This window comes from Heterocephalus glaber, unplaced genomic scaffold, assembly GCF_053883595.1.
Source record: "Heterocephalus glaber isolate CG9 unplaced genomic scaffold, H.glaber_assembly_v1.0 deba00001067, whole genome shotgun sequence".
NCBI lineage: Eukaryota > Metazoa > Chordata > Mammalia > Rodentia > Bathyergidae > Heterocephalus > Heterocephalus glaber.
The window spans coordinates 2,685,982-2,699,806 of record NW_028258187.1 but is presented as its reverse complement, the minus strand read 5'-3'; the positions used below and the strand labels follow the sequence as shown (position 1 = coordinate 2,699,806).

The window sequence follows — 13,825 nt, the reverse complement described above, 5'->3', positions numbered from 1 at the left end:
TTCACTCCATCACATTGAAGACGACTGCGCGGACGGGGATACAAAGGCAAGTGAAACCTGGTCCCTGTTCTGCCGTGACTCGGCCTGAGAGGGAGACAGGCCTGGGGACAAACAGCACAGTGAAGTAGAAAGAGACCGCCCCTTGTTACCCCACAGATCAGATCGGAACAGGAACAAAGACGGGGTGCTCCAGAGGCCCGGGGACCTAGGGTTGAAGGATAAGCACCCTTTCCAGGTGGCTCCGCCCAGGCTGAGCGGGTGGGGAGACCCGGATGGCCGAGGGACGCAGGCCCCGCGTGCAGGGGCAGAGCTGGGTCTGGATTCCCGGTGGGCTGCGTGTCTGGGGATCGGGATCGGTCAGTTTTTACGTTCAGGGGCTGCTCCGCCGCGGGCCTGGGGAGGAAGGGCCTGGCGAGGGAGTGCTGGTGGTGGCGGCGAGCAAGGCGCGGCCAGCGCTTAGTGAGGCTCGGACGGAGCTGCTCCTCGCTGGGCGTCCACCCTGGCCGCTGTGTCCATCTGTCCCGGGAGGCCCGTCTGGGTCTGGCAGACTCTTGCGAAGGCATCGTGGAGAGACCGCTCTTGGAATCTGATCGCTCTCCATTGAACTCTTCGTTTCTCACTTGCGGCGCTCCCTTTAGTCACGTGGCACGACTCAGCCCCTCTGGCCCATGGCCCTGCGTGCCCAGCCTCTCTGCAATGCGGAATTGAGCCTGGCCTTCTTTCCGCGTAGCCCTCCCACCGCAGCTGTGGGGAGGGCCTTCCTGAGACAGAGCCGGCAGTTTTCTCTGCCTTCCGCTGAGCCTCACATCGCACACAGTGACCTCGGCGCCGTGTGCTCGGAGTCCGGATGAGAAGGCCACGCTGACCAAGAAGCAGTCGCTTGGTAGCCGCAAATGCTAGAACTGATGGCTCACTGTCCTTGCAGGGCATTTTGTCTTTGTGGTTTTAATTAGGGGTGAATACAGTTGATTATTTAGCTGCTGCCGTATTCCCAGTTTAGTTTTATCTACTACCATCTTTTTTTTTTTTGGTACCGGGGATCGAACTCGGGACCTTGCACTTTCGAGGCCGGTGCCGGAACCACTGAGCTAAATCCCCGGCCCTCTGTTACCATTTGTTAACTTCAGTGACTTGAAGAGGGGTATTACTGCTGTTTGAAGATAGTCTCTAATCTGTCTCTAACCTGTCTGTAATGAAAAGGGCAGGAGTGGCGGTAGAAGTCAGAAGGCTTGGGTGGTAATGAGTTGCTAGCTAGTTTATCTTGGATAAGTCACTTAGCCTGGCTGCTTCATGGCTCTTCACGGTAAATCTCATTTTGGTACTTACAAACTGTCTTGCATATTTTTCTAGATAAAAATTATTAAACTGAGCCGCACTGTTAAGTCATGGCATTGATCCCTTCTGGCTAAGTTATTTCTGTTTACTGCTTGTGTGCTGTAAATAAGGAAATAAAGTGGCCATGTGTGTGTGTGTGTGTGTGTGTGTGTGTCTGTCTGTCTGTCTGTCTGTGTGTCTGTGTGTGTTTCAGGGAGCTGAACCTGAGGCCCTGAGCAGGCTAGGCCAGTACTTTAGATCAGACCTGTGCCCTACCCCCAGCCCTCTAGGGAATTTTTAGCTCCCACCTCCCAGGGCATCCCGAGGAGGATGGGCTTCCGTAGAGGTTGGTGTCCCTCTGCCATACACACAAGTCACTTACACCTTTTGCTTCTGCCTTCCTCTCCAGATGGGCAGAAAGGCCAAGCAAGGAGAGAGCAGTGTCAAGGAGATTCCACTCTTCCTGCAGAACCCAGTGTTTGCATGTTGCTAATTCTCCTCTGTATGCACTTTGTGACAGTGCTTTCTAAATGCACCGTAATTTTCTTAAACCTGTTGTAATGCTGCAATCTCCTGGAGACCAAGAACTCTAACTGATGCTGCGTGAGGCAGGCATTAGGCGAGCATCAGTGCCTGGAGTCTGCAGAAGTGCCTGCTGAGTGAGGTTAAAGACAGCTTAAAATGCAGCCCCATGCTCGGTATCTCAGCACAGTGCCAGGCACTCATCAGTGGCCACTCGGTGTTTGGTAAACATTTACAGTCAAAACACACTTGTTCTCTGGAATTAATGAAGTGCCTTGAAAATCTGAGGTAGTGTTAAGTGGACAGCGCATTTGCTTTTTAAACTCTGGTCATTATTAATGAACTTCTGAGGTGTCCCGGTCAGAGATTTCTCTCCCCATGTTCATGTTCACAGGTTAAAGCCTTCAGCTAAAAATTCAGTGTATGTAAAAGTGAAAGTGTATTTAGAAAGTGTATTGACATTTAAGTTGGTATGCTCCTTAGCTTCTGTCAGGCGATGATAACTGGGTTTGGTTAGATTTTACTTAATATAGCTGAGCTGAAGACCTTAGAGCAAGACTGACTGACTAGTTGGGTGTTAAATCAAATGTAATGATTTGAAGAGGAAACATCTATTGTGATTTCTGGTACGACTTTGCTGTTCCACTTTTGTAGTTGTGGGAATGAAAGAAGTAGGAAGTTTCAAAAAGAATTGAACACCGTATTTTAGATATGATTTGGGCAGATGTTTGCTTCATTCTCCGGGGCTCTGTGGCAGTAGCTGTGATGTCGCTGGCAGGCTGGAGAGCAAGGCTCCCCAGGGGCTGTTCCATGTGCAGGCGAGTATTTTAGGCAGGGTGCCTCTGAGATAAAAACACAGCTCAGCCACTCCCCGTCTCCCTCTGCGTCTCAGCCCTCGGGTAGTGTTTGTGTAGGGAGCAGGGGCAAAGGCTTTTCAGGAACCACAACTCAGATACAGGGCGTGCAGCTCCCAGCCTAGGAGCCTGTGTTCGGATGCTGGGCTCTAGGTTCAAATCCCAGCTCTGCTGTTTGTCAGTTGTGCCCTTGAGAAGCCACTTCACCTCTTTAGGCTTCAGGTTCCTTATCTTTGCAAGGCAGCAACGGAAGCACCTCCTGTATGGGGTTGTGGGGAGGGTTAAAAATGGGGCACTCGCCATGCCTGTCAGTGCTGGAACCTGCAGGAGCTAAGTGCTAACGGCTGCGGATATTATTATTATTATTGTTATTACACTTATGTAAATGTTGATAGATGCAAATATGTCAGAGTTTTAAGTGCATTTCAAGATTATACATGCTTTGCATTTGTTAAAATTTCTGGGTTTTCAGCCATGGGTCAACATTCCTTTTTATTCCGAGATGGAATCTGCAATGTCCAGCTTTCTGGCTTACCGAGTTGCTTGCACTACGTGTCAGAGAGCCGGGCTGGAGGCTGCGTCACCTGCAGCCGGCCCGGGGAACAGGGATTAGAGCAGGGGACAGGTCAGGGGAGGCGCTCAGTGACATCCTCGCTCTTCGGAAGGGTCGGATCCGGGCCCGTGCAGCGGGTGAGAGCCCAGACGTACTGTAGAGAAGACATTTCTAAGGTGCGAAACTTTGGGCCGTTTCCTCCTCTGTGAAACGAGGACAGACGTGTCTGGTTGGATGCGTGTCGAGTCGAAGTTACGGGTTACCTAACAGACTTTGCAGGCGTAGGCGCTCCCTAACTGCACCAAGCCCAAGGTGGTGAGAAGGCCCACTTGCCGATCACATCTGCCTCCTGTCCACGCTCACGAAAACACACAACCAGATGCATGCGCGTCGGGCTTCCGCGTGCTTAGCACGTCCTCCGGGTCGACGCCTTCATTCCTGAGACTGCGTGCAGATACACTCGGGTTGATGAGAACTTTAAACATGTTCCTGGGTGCTCTCCAGACTGCACTGACTTCAGCGGATTTAAATACAAAGGCGAGTCTTATGTTAGGGACTTAAGGGTTGAAGATAATTTGATAATATTGTGTATGCTGGAATCTAATGTTCTTTTCTGAATCACAGTGCTTATATTTTTGCCCCTTAGAAATTATAGGTAATGGTTTCCTGAGCACAGTTTTGGTGGGATTATGAGAAGTTTGCCTGATTCGTTTTTGTATTGCTTCTCTCTAAGGAAACATATTTCTCTTTAAGTTTCTAAAAATAATGCTTGCTAGGTATGGGGCTTTTTATTCAGAGGAATTAATTTCACTTTCATCAAGTTTACATAATGGTGACTTAAATTAGAAATTCAGTTTCATGTTCAACTACCTTTTCAAAGTAAGAACATGGTACTTGAACTTGCTGGATCACCGCTGGGGCAGGGGCAGGTGCTGGGAGCGGTCTGGATAGGGGAGTCACTGTGGGATTGTTCCTCCTCTGCGGGAGTTGGATGGGGCCAGGGGCCGGAATGCACAGGGCCTGGAGTCAGGAGGGAAGGGCGATACACATGACGTGAGGGGCGTGCATCTTGGAACCTGCAAGGACACCCAGAACTCGTGTCTGCCTCTCGGCTTTCCACGTTCTCAAAGCGCTGCCCTGCGGGCTGAGCCGTGCCCTTCATCGGAGAGTTGCCTGTGCGCCCGGGCCCGGATTCAGAGCAGCTGTGGCTGGTGACTGCAGGAGCCCACAGATGTGTCGGCGCGTCAGCCACGAGTGGCAGCTGGCTCTGGCCTTGTGCTGACCCTCGGCGCACACAGATGGCTGCTGTCTTCATTTCTGCCCTCCACATCTTGGGCCCTTTTCCCCTTGTGTGGCCAGTTCTGACTGAGGACCACAAGGAGAAAGGGATTCGGGGCCCTAGAAACATCACAGCCTATCTCTTGTCCCTCGTAAAGGGTAGGATGTCCCCACACTTTTCCTAGCCACGTTTAATTTCCAGTTAAAGATAATAGCAGAATTATTCTTTGCCTAATGTGTTGCAGCTATCCTAGATATACCAAAAACATCCTAATTCTCTCCTCAAAAGAAAATATGAAATCCCGGTATCCACCTTTGGGTGATGTTCACTTCTCAGTCATACTCTCTTTTTATGCCCTATATTATTAGCATCAATGTTAACTTTAAAAATATTAGTATTAACCGTTAATGGTGGCTGAGGGAACGGGAAGGAAAGTAACAAGAGAGACAAGGAATTGGTCGCTATGTACCTGGACGTATTCATACCAAAATGAAGAAGCGTCAGACTCTTTATTTCTGCAGCTGGTCACGTGGTCTGGGTGGTATTTGTAATTACCTTCTAATAGTGATTCCACATTCCCTTCGCCCTCAGCACACATCTTATGTGATTATAATTCCTTGCCCATCGTGGTAACCCAGACCTCATTCCTGAAGAGCCTGGGCCTACAGAAGGGTCGTTGTGTCCACTGGGTCAGCATGATTTTCCACTGAGTTATCTCATGACAGGAGCATGGGGAGAGGTGCCCCAGGGGGCTCCCCCGTTTTAGACATCCACCTCCCTGCAGTGATTTACCTAACGGCAGTCCACTTTTCCCTGGAGAGTTGGACTGACCACCCAGCCTTATGGCAGCCTCCTTCTCTGCCTATTGATTCACTGTCCTGAGGAAATCTCAGCTTGCAGTTTGAAAGGCCATTACTGTGATACCTCGGAGAAGCATCCCTCTCTCCTTAGGCACTAAGACTTCTAGAAACAGGAAGATCCAAGGTTGCAGGGACTAGAAAAAAATTCACTAATGAGTCCCGAAGGTTATTAATGAAAGGAGCTACTCCCTGTTCTGCCTATCTCTTGGTTCCCGGGCCTGTGAAGCCTGCTGTGGGGAATGGCACCGATTTAGGGTATATGCTGCATCCTGGGCGAGGTTGCAAAATCTTCCAAAGGCCATGTAGTGTCTGCGGAGTACTGGAGCCTGTAGTAAGACTGGTGCGTTTCCCAAGCACAAGCCCACGTTCATGCTTCATATACTATAAAATGAGTTCTTTGCCTAGAAGCAATGCTATGTGGAGTGGCAAATGGTTATTGTGTAAGTCTGCTGGGTGCTTTGCAGTAAACATTGTGGACAGAGAAGGTGAATCTCTCTACAGCTGGTGTCTGTTCGTAAGGACAAAGCACTGCGCCTTCTGTGATGAAGCGGTGCGTGTAGTCAGCCTACCCCAGCCTGTCACGGGCCGCACCCTCACCCCTGCCCTCAGGACGGTGCCATCGGGGGCTCGGTGCTCTGTGCAGGGGACTGATGAGCCCTGGGATGCTAGCGCAGGCCACTAGGCCCCAAGGAGCCTCCCTCCTTGCTAAGGTGGTTCCCTAACTCACGAGGCCGTTGTTCAGGGTGGGTGGCCTGGGAGAGGCTGAGAGGTGTGCACCGCACAAGCTGTCCTTTGTGAGGACCAGTTCAGGTGGGACACAGCTACCTCACATGTGTGTGCGTCTCGACAGACTAAGGAATGTAGGAGGGGTGGCGGCATCTCACAGCACATGACTCATGTCTTCAGGACCTGCTCACCCCTTAACTAACATACCACTTCCTTTGGCAGTGCGATGGTGCTCTGGAGGCCCAGCTCTTTGCTCGATGAGTCAGGCAACCCCTGGGTTATATAACTCGAAGCTTGTGTTGCATTGTAACTTGGTGGCCAGTAGTGATGCCAGTCATGATCCCGAAAGACACCATCAGTCATGAATGCTATAATCTCCAATGTTGGAATCTCTAACATCTAAAAATACCAGAAGTCACAAACCTGAAACGTTAAAATCCTGAATGTTGAAATCTTGGAAGGCACAGTTTGCATTGGGGGAAGAAAGGAAAGGATGGGAACACACTCTGGGGAAGAGACTGGTGCGCTTGGGTTGTAGCAGGATAGTCACACCACGCTGGCAGAACAGTCTTTACAGATCTGGTTGTTGGAAACTGTCATCTGCCTGCGCTGGCCTTCTGAGAGCTCCTAATGAATCCCAGCTGCATAAGGCTTGAAGAAGCTGGGACGCTGGTCGGAAAGTAAGTAGGTGCAAGGTCGGATGAGAAGACACACAGTACTGTTTCCCCCGAGTCTGTCGTCTGCACCTGAGCATGTGGGGAGTGGACCCCCCAGACCCCAAAATGACACAGAGCTCAGAAGACAGGCATACTGAACAGGGACAGCTCATGTCGCTGTGCATGGAATCTCAGGCGAATTTCAAAAGAGCACACCCATGTAAGAAACAGATGGAGCGTAGACTCTGGGAAGAGGCCGTGCCTAAAAGAAAAAAGGCATTGTTCATTGCAGTGGAAAACTTCAAAGTATAATTGTTGTAAAGACCAGCCAGCTCTTACGAACTTCTTCCATGCCCTTGCCTGCAATCTGTTGCTGTGATGTACTTTACGTGGGCTAAGTTTCTTTCTTAGTTTTCTTCTTGTGAGGTTTTTCTCCCCCACTATTTTACATTGTCAGTGTTATTTTTTTTTTTACAATTCACATGCTAGATATTGCATCATCACATCATTTCCAGTATTAAATGTGTACATTGTATAAAGGCTCTTACAGGGTTCTGAGTCATTTTGTACACTTTTTGTAAATTTGCGTCCATAAGGATACATCATCACAGTGTTGACTTGTATGTAAGCCAGGTGTATACATAAAAATATCCAATCTTCCTCAATAAATGCAGCAATGTCCTTTTCGTACATCTGCATTTGTGAAAGATAAAATTTATGGAGACCTGGGCTGTTTGCTGACTGGGCATGTGTTGGTGACCTGGGGTCGCTGGGACTTGATCTCATCAGAAGGCGTAGGCTGCACATTGAGTATTTCCTGTGGTCATGGAGGTAATGCTTGAGGCATGCAATTATCAGCCATCATGATGGGTGTTATACACCTTGATTTTTGAACTATTTCTCAGTGAACATGGTTTGTCTGCTCCTAAGTGTTAGACCTGTGCAGCTATGGTTAGTATACCGGTGTTTACACTTGCAAAAATATTTACACTAAAGCTGGGGATGTAGCTCAGTGGCGCTGCGCCTGCCTGGCAAGCGCAAGGTCCTGAGTTTGATCCCAGTAACCTACCCCCCCGCAAAAAAATGTATATTTACATTATTATTATTGCCTGTTGTACGTGTAAAGTGGTCTGTGAAGTATTCTGTCATTTTAAAAAAGGTTTTCAAATAAATCCCTTTTAAAACATGCAAATAAGAATTTTTTAAAAATTATTTTCCTGAATTATATAGTGGGATTTTAACCTTTCAGGAATTTAGACTTTAGAGATTCCAGTCATTGAGTATTTGAAAATTCTGGGTTATGACACTGAGGACTGCATTTTTAAGGACCGTGGCCCATACTCTGGTACCTGTTTGCCCAAAGGGAACAGAGGGCGGTGGACCTCAGCACTGATGTTCCGAAGCTGTGCTGGGACCCCTCAGCTGGGCCGCCAGGGGTGCAGACACTTCTCTGAGGGCCGCTGAGGGCTCTGGGCTCCACTGGCAGAGCGGCTTCGGTGACACCCCAGCCTGTGGCGGAGCCCTGCTGTTCTGGCCCCGTGCGCTGCTGGCAGGCGTGGGGACTTCCTGTGAGGGCACTGAAGTTTAGGTCACCTTCAAAGCCAGCGATGCCTTTTTCCTCAGGAAAGGGGGCCCAGAGGCGGCAGCTTGTTCTTCGTCCTTGGAAGAGCTATTTTGAGATCTTCCAGACCACGAGGCCTGGGAGCCTCGCTGAGGAGACAGGCCCTGAATTCCTCGGGGCTGCCTTTCCGCCTCTGGCTGCTGTGCCTTATTACAGTGTCTGGAGCAGTTGTTACTTCCTGCTGCCCAGAGCTCCAACGTCCCTGTATACGAGGACCAGTGTGATACCCGGTGGAAGGACAGGTGATTAAATTCTGCCCCCAGGGGACATTTGCCAGGGATTGGAGAAGCTTGTGTTATTACAAGTGGGACTTGGGGAGCTCCTGGCAGCTGGCGAGTGGGGGCCAAAGGTTCTGTTAAACATCCTCAGACGCGCCACGGTCTCCTGTGAGCAGCCTTGTTGGCTCTGCCCCAGAGTGTGACGTAGCTGGACTGGGGCAGGATGGTGAAAGAAGCGACACACTGCTTTAGATGGTTTCACTACCAAGTTGGATAGAAAGCATTCATCAGGCCAATAGCAGTGAGCTGTGCTGGGAGGTGGTGGGTGTTGATCTGACCTAGCAAGAAAATGCCATCTAAAATAGCAGCTGTACTGGGAATTACAGTGGATTAAGTTTTGAGAAATATTGTAGTTATCAGAGATTCATCTGTGCTCTGCACAGGCCAGACAGGTGAGCTGATGGAGCCGTATTAGGGATTCCTGTCAGTGTCTTTTCTGTTCTGCGTGGAGGCACTGACTTCTGCAGCCTCCCCAGGAAGCAGTATCATTCCCGGCTTACTGTTTCACTAAACCCAAGTCCCTCTGATGGCTTCCACCTGCCCTTTCCCAGTGTCCCAGCCCCGAATTCACTGGCCAGGAATGGAGTGTTGGGTCCTGGCAGGCACCGTGGGTGTTCCGGCACTGGAGAGGTAGACCCAGGATAAGTTGGGGACCCACTGGTCTCCTGGGAGTTAGACCTGGTCCAGGAGCTCGTTGGTCGTCAGTTTCTGACGTCTGGGTTCTGGGTCTCCAGGAGTTACTTTCATTTTGGAGACTGCTTGGATTTTCTGCTCCATCCCCATGGCATAATTGCCCTCGGGAGTTGTTGAGTTCCCTTTGGGGAAAGCTAGGAGGTAGATTTAGTGTGCATCTGGGGACACGTAGCAGTGTCTTTCTTCAAGGATCCCTAGCCTTTGCTTCATGCAAGGGACTCTGGGTCTTTGAAGTAGTTCAGTTCCGAGGACTGTGTGGAGGCCTGTGATGCTATGTTTTATTTAAGTCATAGCATGATCTGCCCCTGACCTACACCTAGAGCATTACATTTGTCTCCGGAGTCTCACACCAGTTTTGCTTGTGGCAAACAAATGCTGACCCAGAACCATATAGGGAAGGGAATTTGGGGAAACATCATTGCAGCTGAACTAACTCCATAGCACGGAACCAGCACGATCATCCTCCCACTCATATCGCCTATGGGAATTAACTTTTTAAGCTGATCTGTTGCTGAAATAGTCATCTCAACTGCTGCCTCAGTTCACCATGTGGAATAGTGGAGGTAAGGGCCACCGAACCCCTGCATGAGCTACGTGCGTGCCCAGGGGACACCATCTATATAGGTAGAATGTGGCATCTGTGCCTGAAGTTGCCCAGCAGAAGCCTGACCCGGTTAGTATGCAACACCACGTGACCAGCACATGAGCAAGTTATTCCTGGCTTCTGAGAGTGTAAGATCTTTTTTCATCAAAACATTAATAAATATGCATCTAGAAGGAGGTGGTTCTTGATAACCACTCATGCAAGTGAGTCATATTGTATTATTTTTGTTTTTTAGAAAACACTCGGGATATTTTTCTCTGTAAATTTCAAACACTGTTCAAAATAGCAACTGAAATGCATCTGAGTATGCTATACCCTTCACCCTAAAATATAGCTCGAAGTCTGTATAGATGGCTCTCTGTGCTGTGCTGTCTTCCTGTGTATCTAGACCAGGTAGCTCTGCATGCTCCGTCCCCAGCCGCGTCATCAGCTTGGGTGCTGCGCGCACCATTCTGCCTCCTTTTCACGGGCTCTGGCGTTTGGCCTCACTGTTCTGAGCCATCACCCACGCCCTCTGGGACGGACTCCATCCAGTGGGCGTCAGCGTGTCTGCGCCTGTATTCAGAGACTAGGTGTCCCCTTCCAACCTCATAGACACTGTCCCAAGTCTTTGCAGTTGACCCTAAGTCGAGGCCATAGCTTCCTAGCCTTTGGCTCAGCCCACACCAAGCAGCTTTGTCTCCACAGTCTCACAGGACCCAGGGTCCCTCAGGGTCCCCAGCTCTGCTCCATCCTGACACAGATGACCTCTTTCCCTACTCTAGACATCCGCTCTGTGCCCTCCCTGGATGTGGTGGCAGCAGGGATAGGGCTTGTGGGCAGGCTGTGGCACATGTGCACTGGGGATTGGTGGCTTCTGGTGTTTTCGGTGTTATTAATGAACCATAAAGCAGAGGTACAGGTGGGCGAGTGGGATGTTCGAGAAGCGATGGGTGGGTGTGAAATGGAAGGTCCAGCAAGGGCCAAGTGCGAGTTCTTCAAGTATGCGAGACTGGACGGTGTATGGAGCCCTCCTTGGGGAGTGTGGCTGAGTCTTTGAAGTGCAGCCAGGTAGTCTGTGTCTGATGGGGCTGAGCTTCCAGGCAGATGTGCAGTTCAGCGATGGATGGGTTTCAAAATGGTGGGAATTTGCCTGGTGTGACAGCGCATGCCTGTAATCCCAGTTACTCCAGAGGCTGAGGTAGGAGGATTGCCAAGTGTGAGCCAGCCTGGGCAATTTAGAGAGACTTAGAGAGACTCTATCTCAAAAGGGTGTGTGGGTGGAGCTGGGGATATAGCCCCGTGGCAGAGCCCTCTGGGCTTGAAGTCCAGTGTGCAAGGGAGGAATGGAAGGAGGGAGAGAGGGAGAAAAGGAAAGAGGGAAGAGGAGTGGAGCGAGGGAGGGGAGGGGTTGGCTTGCCAAGCAGATACAGGGGAGTGGGAACAGGGGAGCTAGGGGTGCTTGTGAGGCAGTATGCGTCCTGGCGTGTGGATAACACGTAAGGAAATCGGAGAGGACGGGACGGGGACGATGGAGACAGAACAAGGGCCTGTCGTCAGCAGTGCTGAATGTGAAGAAGGCTTTGGGTGCTCCAGGAGCAGGTGCTGCAGATACGGTGGATGCGTCCGGTAAACACTGCCTGTGCTCTCAGCTGCCCGAGTCAGGAGGCAGAGGGGCAGGAGCGCAGTAAAGAGCCACGGAGAGCAGAGTGGCGTGAGGTTGGATAATAGTTTCCAGCGGCCATGACAAGATCTAGGCACTTCCTGGAAAAGCCCGGGCCATTTCAGATACGTGATCAGAAAAATGTTGATCATGTGGCCTGAGTTATCATTAGGATCTGCTGGACTAGGAAGTTAATGAAAATTGGGCTTGGGTGAACGAAGAAACACTATGCTAACTAATAAAAGATCAGTTATTATGCAGTTGGAATTTGGCCAGGTGGCTGTTAATTGTGTTCCTTTTACTTCTAGATGTTCTAGATTCCAGTTTTCTGGATTGATAAGATTTGTAAAAAAAAATAATAACGTTTGGCTCTGGAATGATATTGCCAACTTTCTGTTTGTAAAATAAGTAGGGAAAAAACTCATCATAAACTATCAATGTAATTACTTAAAAGAAAAGACAGCCTAACATCAAACTGGTTTGAGGACACGGTTTCAAAATAAAGAATGGTGCTTTTAAGGGAGAACGTGTGGCAGCCTGATGCTAACATCTGTGTATGCATTTACATACACACAAATATATCTCCCTTATTTTGCTGAGGACTCGTGTGAACTTCCATCTATCTGGGGCTATTGTGGAAATTCCAAACCTTGCTTATGTGAGAATCTAGATGGTAGCTGAGTTGGCCTTGGGGTATTCTATAATTATCAACAAAACAGCAGCTAAGGGAGAACTTCAGCCTTAAGGAGTTAAGGAATTTCAAGGTTCCCAAAGAACCATGGAATTGATGAGGATTTCCGGTGAATGTTCAGGACCCTGAAGCAACTCCTGCATCCCTCAGCCCAGTGACCGTCTGGCGATCTTCCTGTCTCTCCTCACGCTGGATTGATGCAGGGGCTCGGCCAGGCCTCCGCACTGCTGGGCCGTCCCGAGTGTGCAGCTTTCCGAACATAAGTGAACTTAAATCATCTATCCCAGCGGCAGCTCTTCGCCCTGGAAGCAAAAACCCTTTCAGCCAGTAAATTACTATAAGTCTTACTTGGGTGAATAGTAAATGAAACCTGTAAAGATATTGAAGGAAATTACTTAGAGATAAAAGAAAAGCCAAAGACGCTAATTACCTGAATGATAATGGCTGACATCTATTGAATAGTAACATAGTACCTCTCCTCATTCAATTCCCTACATGTCAGGGATGTAGATGAAAATAAGTGAAAATATTTTATGAAATATTATATACAATGTGAAATATATATGATAGAAAATATAGGATACAAAACATATGATATAGCATTACATATATGAAATATTGTATATGAAATATATGTGATATAAAATATATTTGATACAAAATATTCTAATTATATGAGATACTATATGTACTATGAAAAATTATATGAAATATGTAAAATGTGAGATACATGTAATGTGAAAAGTTATATATAAATTTTCACATTATATATAATATGGAATGTTATACATAATATGAAAGATCATATAAGAAATACTGTATATGATATGAACTATTATACCTGATGTGAAATATCAAGTATGATATGAAAGATTACACATGTTATGGAACATATGATATGAAAAATTAAATGATATGTGCATTGATATGGAATATTATATGCTATAAAAATATATGAGATGAAATATATGATATGAAATATTATATATAACATGAAAATTTATTTGCAGTTGTTCATATTGTGTATAATATGAACAATTGTATGATATGAAATATATGTGATATGAAATATATGTAATATGAAGATAAATATTTTTCACATTATATATGACATGTAAAATATGAAAAATATATGAGAAATATTACATATATGCAAAATTATGTAAGATATGAAATATATATGACATGATAAATTATGCATGATGTGGAAGATTATATATGCTATGAAATATTGTATGATATGAAATATGTAGGATATGAGAAATTAAATGCTGTGAAATATTACATGTAACATGGAATATATGATCTGAAATATTTATGATGTGAAAATTATATGTGATATGAGATTTTACATCTGGCATGAAATGTATGACACAAAAATTACATATGACATGAAAAATATATGGTATGAAATATTATGATATGAAAAATTATACAATATGAAATATACACAATGTGATATATCATGTGCAATTTGAAAACTACATACAAAATGTCAAATATAATATATGTCATGTATGATATGAAAATTA

The 13,825-nt window shown here is 47.4% G+C and overlaps 1 protein-coding gene across 2 annotated transcripts in view; it reads left to right on the top strand.

Annotated features, from left to right (window-relative positions):
• Mark1 (microtubule affinity regulating kinase 1) overlaps positions 1-13,825 on the top strand; it is a 114,776-nt gene that overhangs the window by 13,934 nt on the left and 87,017 nt on the right. The window lies entirely within an intron of this gene.